The sequence below is a fragment of the Dendropsophus ebraccatus genome, chromosome 14 (assembly GCF_027789765.1).
Source record: "Dendropsophus ebraccatus isolate aDenEbr1 chromosome 14, aDenEbr1.pat, whole genome shotgun sequence".
Lineage (NCBI taxonomy): Eukaryota > Metazoa > Chordata > Amphibia > Anura > Hylidae > Dendropsophus > Dendropsophus ebraccatus.
In genome coordinates, this window is record NC_091467.1 from 14,511,649 (window position 1) to 14,520,375 (window position 8,727).

The window sequence follows — 8,727 nt, forward strand, 5'->3', positions numbered from 1 at the left end:
CCCCTCCCCTTCTATCCCGCTCGTTGTTGGTGTGTGTAATAGCATTGACAGCAAGCGGGGAAGGAGGAGCAAGCGAGCACTGACCTGACAGGTTGTCGCTCACTTGCTCCTAAATATCGGGCTGTGTAATACGGCCCTAAAAGTGATGGGTCCCCGGGCAGCTGCCTACCCTCCTGCCCAATGGGAAAGACGACCCTGCCCCTTCCCTGTTTTAGATGATCTCACTAAGTTTAATATGAGCAGCAACAAAACAAGTAACACAACATACAGCTGAAGAAAAACATTTATTAAAAAACGATTGTTAAAGGTTTAACTGCAGCACGAAATCCAGCGAGGATGAAGTACATGAAGTACCCGGGCTGTCGGTCATCATTCATGGGCCACTGCTGTGTGCTTGCCAGCCAATGTATATTCAGCACAGTATAAGCAGTGCCTGCCAGATGCGGAGAGGAGGCAGATGGTAATTCCAGATGCGGAGAGGAGGAAGATGGTAATTCCAGATGCGGAGAGGAGGCAGATGGTAGATGGTAATGCCAGATGTTATAGGTGGTAATGCCAGATGTTATAGATGGTAATGCCAGATGTTATAGGTGGTAATGCCAGATGTTATAGATGGTAATGCCAGATGTTATAGATGGTAATGCCAGATGGTAGATGGTAATGCCAGTTGTTAGAATGCCAGATGGTAAAGATGCCAGATGGTACAGATGGATGGTAACGGTGATATTTAAAATGTGCCAGATGGTATTTCTAGATGGTGATGCCAGATGGTAATTCTAGATGGTGATGCCAGATGTTGTTATAAATCTGTATGGAGCAGAGAGACACCAAACAATGATGTGAAAAGGTGACGTATACTTTATACTTCTATTACAGCTCACATCTCATGGCTCTTTATAAAGATGAAGAAATGAATAATTTCCTACAGAATATTCTAGGACTAGAACTGAATAAGCTGTAAAAAAAAATGTCACAAGTTCTAACCTCACAGTAATGGCCGATAGGTGGGGGGCAACCAGCCATAACTATAGAGGGTCCATTTCTGGGCACTCCATACTAATTCCTGCCTTTATATGGTCTATGATGTCTAGCATCTTCTAATGACCCCAGCAACACAGTGTCCACAAAATGTAAATTTTCAATAAATCATGGCCGTTGTGGCAATTTGCAACAACTGCCGTGATTAATTGAAAATTTACATTGCACTGAAGTTAACGGAATCCGATCGGAGTTTATACACTTAGTATACACTCCGGCCAGGAATTCTAGTGGCTGTAGGAAAAACTGACATGTCAGTTTTGTGCGGCCCCCATTCATTGAATAACGGCAGCACAACACTGACAGTTCACATAATGGAAAGTGCAGCTCCAGCCGCACTTCACATTGTCTGCTGCGGTGAATTGGGATGCGGACACAACTGAACGTGCCTACATCCCAATTCAAAAGAAATGAAGTTCATACGGCCAGTACTGCGGTACCGGCTAGGATGAACTTCACTAACACTGAATGGTCATACTGTGTGTGAACCCATTCTTAAAACGCAAACAAGTAACACTCTAAATGTGTAAGTGTAGGACAATGTGCTGGGCTTAAGCCCCTTTTACACGGGCCGATTATTGGCAAGGAGTGTTGCTAAAAACATACGGCCAATAATCGTCAGGCGTAAAGGTTTCAGTGATCAGCCGAGGAGCGGGAAAACGGCCACTCAGCGGCTGATCGCATCTCATGTGTGGGTGGTAAAATCTATCACTAGCTGAGCATTGTGTGGAATGACTACAGTAGGATCTTGTATACTCACGCTTTAGACCACGGTGACCGGATCGCAGCAGCAGAAGAATGATCTTATCCTAAGAAATAACAAAAAGAAAACTGACATAAAGAAACTTTAGAGACCCCCGGGGGAGGAACGCACTGACCGACTCTTTGTGCAGCAGGATATGTCCCATGATTGGCACCACTAGATGGCGCCTGTGTGTTCAGATATATAGTGTGTGCACACAGGTTTTGTGTTAGTGTCTTCTATTGGGGCAGTAAGATGTCTATATGGTGGTGTGATCTATTATGTGTCTGTATGTTAGTGTATTGCATCTCTCTACTTACATAGCCAGCCTCCTCGCCCTCTTGAGAGCTCGTCTCGACTTCCTCTCCTCTCTCCGCTCCTTCTTCAGCTCCTTTGCCATATCCTTTTTGGTCTCCTCCCTATTGTACATGAAACATATATCAGTCAGTACATGACAGTACATGAAACAATATGCCAGTCTCTAGCACCAATGTAAGTGTGATAACTGATAGAAAAGTACGGGGTCTTACCTGATGGTCTCCAGTGTGGGCTGCCAGGTGTTCTTCCTAAAGCCGTCACTGGTAGAGAACAGAACTTGTTAGGATAACATAACATAAATGGAATCTACAGAAAATATTCAGATGTTTGGATTTTTTTTCCTTCTACAAGGAAGACTCCACCATACCTGAAAGCAGGAGGAGCCGAACGGACCAAGGAGAGCCATCTGCAAGAGAAGCCAGAAGAAGAAACACATTGACACAACTAGTGATACATAGAACTACCCACAATACCCAGGAGATAAGTGGCCATGGGGTATAAGAAGATAGGGGCCAAGGGGTGTAAGGACATAAGTGGCCGTGGGGGTGGGCGTAAGGGGTGAAAGAAGGGGTGTTACTCACGCCTCGTCAGGTCCTTCATCCTGATCTATCTTGAAGTTGTCAATCCTGTTATAGAGGAAAAAAGAGAACGATGATTAGTAATTTCTTTCAGCAGTTATATGGGGTTATCTATAGAAAATATTCAGATGATTGGAATTTTTTTTCCTTCTACAAGGAAGACTCCACCATACCTGACAACCTGGGGGTATGGAGGCAGCACCAAGAGCCATCTGCAGGAGAAACCAGAATAAGAAACATATTGACAAGTCTTCCAGAACTAGTGATACACAGGCCGTGGGGTATGGGGAGATAAGCGACCATCGGGCATAAGGATATATCTGGCTGTGGGGTATAGGTAGATAAGAGGCCATTGGGGATATGTGGTCCCATTAGGCAGGACATGTGATGTCACCATACGTGGTGGTATATGTGTGTGTGTGGGGGGGTTATACTCACAACTCATCAGGGTCCTCCTCCCAGGGTTCTGGTTCTGGATCCTCAGCTGTAAGACAAAAAAAAAACAGAGATGAGGATCATGGAGAGACTGGCAGGGGGATGGTGGGGAGGATAGATAATGGGGGGATGGGGGGGGGGGGGGCGTAGGATAATGGTGATACTTACAGTGCAAGTCGCACACTGTGGTCCATTTCTGTAATGATAAAACAGGGAGAAGTGAGTTAGTTTCATTGTAATGACAAACAACTTACAGCACAGCAGTAACAGAGGGAGACCAGCAGGGGGCAGCACCAGCAACACACAGCAGTAACAGAGGGAGACCAGCAGGGGGCAGCACCAGAAACACACAGCAGTAACAGAGGGAGACCAGCAGGGGGCAGCACCAGAAACACACAGCAGTAACAGAGGGAGACCAGCAGGGGGCAGCACCGGAAACACACAGCAGTAACAGAGGGAGACCAGCAGGTGGCAGCATCCGAAACACACAGCAGTAACAGAGGGAGACCAGCAGGGGGCAGCACCAGAAACACACAGCAGTAACAGAGGGAGACCAGCAGGGGGCAGCACCAGAAACACACAGCAGTAACAGAGGGAGACCAGCAGGGGGCAGCACCAGAAACACACAGCAGTAACAGAGGGAGACCAGCAGGGGGCAGCACCAGAAACACACAGCAGTAACAGAGGGAGACCAGCAGGGGGCAGCACCGGAAACACACAGCAGTAACAGAGGGAGACCAGCAGGTGGCAGCATCCGAAACACACAGCAGTAACAGAGGGAGACCAGCAGGGGGCAGCACCAGAAACACACAGCAGTAACAGAGGGAGACCAGCAGGGGGCAGCACCAGAAACACACAGCAGGTACCTTGCTGGAGATTTATGGCTCTATCTTACAGTAAGATTCTCCTTGTTGCCCGCAGCAGCCAATCACAGCTCAGCTTTCGTTTCTCACATTGCTCTGGTAAAATGAAAGCTGAGCTGTGATTGGTTGCTATGGGAGCTCTGGCTGCTAGGGGCAGTGAGAAGCATCTTCCTATAGGACAGAAGGATAAATCTCCCCAATCTCTAATCCATCAATTCTCTTCATGGTCAGAAATAGGAAGAATTGTGGAGATTGGAGGAAGTAACTGCGGCTGTGATGGGTGCAGCGCCCCCTACAGGCTGACACATGGGGGAGATACATAGAGAATGTGACAGTGTGAACAGGCCCTTACCTTCATAGCAAACATAGTGATGCTCTGTATACAACACGAGAACCTGAGGAAGAGAGATGATATATTTTTAGTGCGAATTCTTGTTTTTTTTTTGGATCTAGCGGATCACTCCCCTATGTAAGTTCTCTATAGTGTGAGATTTGGGGGACACCGGGCTTGGGGGGGCGCAGAGGGCGGAGCATAGGGTGGGGGAGGGGAGGGAGAGATACTTACACTACAACTCCTACTCCAACTCTGAAAAATTCCGAGATCAGCGGCGCCTTATCATTCATGTATGTCATCATGTGTGGCTGATGTCACTCTGTGATGTCATAAAGAAAGCAGACAGCCAATCAGATACCAGATCATTGCTAGGTGTAATTTGCATAGATAGATAGATAGATAGATAGATAGGAGATAGATAGATAGATAGATAGATAATAGATAGATAGGAGATAGATAGATAGATAGATAGATAGATAGATAGATAGATAGATAGATAGATAGGAGATAGATAGATAGATAGATATGTAGCAAAAATACTCTGCAGCACTCGGAAGTTCTTGAGCAAACGTGACGTGGGTTTATTTAAACATCGTAAACACAGCAAACAAGAAGTAAAGAGACACGACGTTTCGGCGTACCTTACGCCATTTTCAAGTGTACTAGTGCCACAAACAATCACAGCTTAAATACATTTGTGCTAAGTAGTTGCAAAACACGATACGTGCAAAATTCTGTCAATCACAGTGGAAAGTTACTCCCATTCCACTCCTCTCCATCACCTGATTGGAGTGTGCTAATGTCCATGTTTAAGAGCCTATACGGCATAATAGATTAGTAAAGTGTCCATTCATAAAAGTGATCACCAAAAAAGTGAAAAAAAACTTGAATCGGCATAGTCCATCATAAATTTGTATAGACGATATATTCACTGGAAGGCAATCCCAAATTGTTCTCAATCCAAGCCAGTAGCACATACTTAAATTACCGCAAGTATACTCTCAGACAGGTCTGAACGAGGCATAGTCTTCAGCTACGAAGCCGCTTCCTCCTGGAGTTGCCGGGGACCCTCCTCCCATAGGGCGAGAGATCTCCAGTACGACTCCAGCCCTCCCACCGAATGTGAATCCACACCAGCGGGCAGCCGGAATCACCTCCCGGGGTTGCGGCCATTTTCTTCAGACTAGCCGCAATGTGAACGCACAATGTGAATGGCCACCGGGCCGCAATCTGTAAATACTTGTAAATGATGAACTTCTTGTGCAGGCTTGAATGTTTCAATCTGAAGGGTATTGCCTTCCGTGTCACAATCATTATAGTCATGAATTTCTATAAAAGGAGAAAAGGAAAAACAATTATTAAAAAATTTCCAAAGGTACGCCGAAACGTCGTGTCTCTTTACTTCTTGTTTGCTGTGTTTACGATGTTTAAATAAACCCACGTCACGTTTGCTCAAGAACTTCCGAGTGCTGCAGAGTATTTTTGCTACATATCTACTTTGGTCCGTTGTCCAGGACCCGTCTGCGGGCACCTATCTCGTGCATTCAAGGTGCTGCCTATATTTCTTAAGATAGATAGATAGATAGATAGATAGATAGATAGATAGATAGATAGATAGATAGGAGATAGATAGATAGATAGATAGATAGATAGGAGATAGATAGATAGATAGATAGATAGATAGGAGATAGATAGATAGATAGATAGATAGATAGATAGATAGATAGATAGGAGATAGGAGATAGATAGATAGATAGATAGATAGATAGATAGATAGATAGATAAATAGATAGGAGATAGATAGATAGATAGGAGATAGATAGATAATAGATAGGAGATAGATAGATAGATAGATAGATAGATAGGAGATAGATAGATAGATAGGAGATAGATAGATAGATAGATAGATAGATAGATAGCTAGATAGATAGGAGATAGATAGATAGGAAATAGATAGATAGATAGATAGGAGATAGATAGATAGATAGATAGGAGATAGATAGATAGATAGATAGGAGATAGATCGATAATAGATATATAGACAGGAGATATATAGCCTCCCCTCCCTGCTGGCCCCAATAAACATAATGCCACCTGGTTTCCTGCATTGTCCACCCCACCTCCGCTGCCCCCAATAAACATATTGCCACCTGGTTTCCTGCTGTTGCCCCCCCCCCCCCCCCCCCCCCAAGGTCACAGCTGCACAGAGGATGTCAGGAGAGGAGGGTGCTGATCTATAAGTGAGATCACAGCAGCACAGAGGATGTCAGGAGAGGAGGGGGCTGATCTATACGGGAGATCACAGCAGCACAGAGGATGTCAGCTGCCCCCCTCTTCCCCCCTTATAGATGGTCCCCCTCTTCCCTATTCCCCCTTATAGATGGTTCCCCTCTTCCCCCCTTATAGATGGTCCCCCTCTGCCCCCCTTATAGATGGTCCCCCTCTGCCCCCCCTTATAGATGGTCCCCCTCTGCCCCCCCCCTTATAGATGGTCCCCCTCTTCCCCCCACCTTATAGATGGTCCCCCTCTGCCCCCCCTTATAGATGGTCCCCCTATGCCCCCACCTTATAGATGGTCCCCTCTGCCCCCCCTTATAGATGGTCCCCCTCTGCCCCCCACCTTATAGATGGTCCCCCTCTGCCCCCCCTTATAGATGGTCCCCCTCTGCCCCCCCCTTATAGATGGTCCCCCTCTGCCCCCCACCTTATAGATGGTCCCCCTCTGCCCCCCCTTATAGATGGTCCCCCTCTGCCCCCCCTTATAGATGGTCCCCCTCTTCCCCCCTTATAGATGGTCCCCCTCTGCCCCCCCCCTTATAGATGGTCCTCCTCTGCCCCCCACCTTATAGATGGTCCCCCTCTGCCCCCCTTATAGATGGTCCCCCTCCCCCCCCGTGCAGATAACACGCACCAAAAAACACAACACAATTCACCTGCCATCCGGGGTGTCCCGTCCTATCCCCAGCAGCGCGCGCATCAGAGAGCTCCTCGTGCGCCAGAAGTCACAGCCACAGGCTATCTATCTATCTATCTATCTATCTATCTATCTCCTATCTATCTATCTATCTATCTATCTATCTATCTATCTTCTATCTATCTATCTATCTATCTTCTATCTATCTATCTATCTATCTATCTATCTATCTATCTTCTATCTATCTATCTATCTATCTATCTCCTATCTATCTATCTATCTATCTATCTATCTATCTCCTATCTATCTATATGTCTATCTATCTATCTATCTCCTATCTATCTATCTCCTATCTATCTATCTATCTATCTATCTATCTTCTATCTATCTATCTATCTATCTATCTATCTATCTATCTATCTATCTATCTATCTATCTATCTCCTATCTATCTATCTCCTATCTATCTATCTCCTATCTATCTATCTCCTATCTATCTATCTATCTATCTATCTATCTATCTATCTTCTATCTATCTATCTATCTATCTATCTATCTATCTATCTATCTCCTATCTATCTATCTATCTATCTCCTATCTATCTATCTCCTATCTATCTATCTATCTATCTATCTATCTTCTATCTATCTATCTATCTATCTATCTATCTATCTATCTATCTCCTATCTATCTCCTATCTATCTATCTATCTATCTATCTATCTATCTATCTATCTATCTCCTATCTATCTATCTATCTATCTATCTATCTATCTATCTATCTCCTATCTATCTATCTATCTATCTATCTATCTCCTACCTATCTATCTATCTATCTATCTATCTATCTATCTATCTATCCAGTGGCGGATTATAATGTGGGTGGCTTTGCTACTGCTCTGGACAGTTCCTGACATGGACAGAGGTGGTAGCAGAGAGCGCTGTGTCAGACTGGAAAAAATACACTACTTCCTGCAAGACATACAGCAGCTGATAAGTACTGGAAGAATGGAGATATTTAAACAGAAGTAAATGACAAATCTATATAACTTTCTGACACCAGTTGATTTAAAAACATTTTTTCCTCTTGAGTACTTCTTTAAAGGGGCCATTCGGGATTAGAAAACCATAGCTACTTTCTTCCAGAAAGAGCAGCACACCTGTCCTTAGTAACTAATGCAGAAACTTATTCTTTCTATAGACCCAACAGAGAACATGGAGACACCACTTAAAGGAAATAAAATTAAAAGTGGCTTTAAGTGAGAACAAATCTTATAATAGGATCGATGTTTTCCTTGTAATATACAGTACAATATACAGTAACACCTCGGTATCCGAACAAAATCAGGGGAGATAAATGTTCTGCTGACAGTTATTGAGGTGTTTGGGATCACCAAGGTTACAGGAGCGGGGATTCCTTTCATAATGAGGGGAATCCCTGCTCTGAATGGGTGTTCCCTGCAGCAGAGAGAGAGAAGCGAGTGGCTGTTTGAATTTGCAGCGCTGC

General features: G+C 44.7%; 2 long non-coding RNA genes across 2 annotated transcripts; both read right to left on the minus strand.

The window, feature by feature from the left end:
- Positions 1-320: 320 nt before the first annotated feature.
- On the minus strand, positions 321-2,195 carry LOC138772822 (uncharacterized). The gene is made up of 3 exons (XR_011359830.1): positions 2,101-2,195; positions 1,799-1,847; positions 321-807 (listed from the first exon to the last, which is right to left on the minus strand). It is a non-coding gene; the product is annotated as an uncharacterized lncRNA (long non-coding RNA).
- A 653-nt stretch (positions 2,196-2,848) lies between these two features.
- On the minus strand, positions 2,849-4,369 carry LOC138771632 (uncharacterized). Its single transcript, XR_011359663.1, has 4 exons — positions 4,327-4,369; positions 3,280-3,307; positions 3,115-3,160; positions 2,849-2,888 (listed from the first exon to the last, which is right to left on the minus strand). It is a non-coding gene; the product is annotated as an uncharacterized lncRNA (long non-coding RNA).
- Between the last annotated feature and the right edge of the window lie 4,358 nt (positions 4,370-8,727).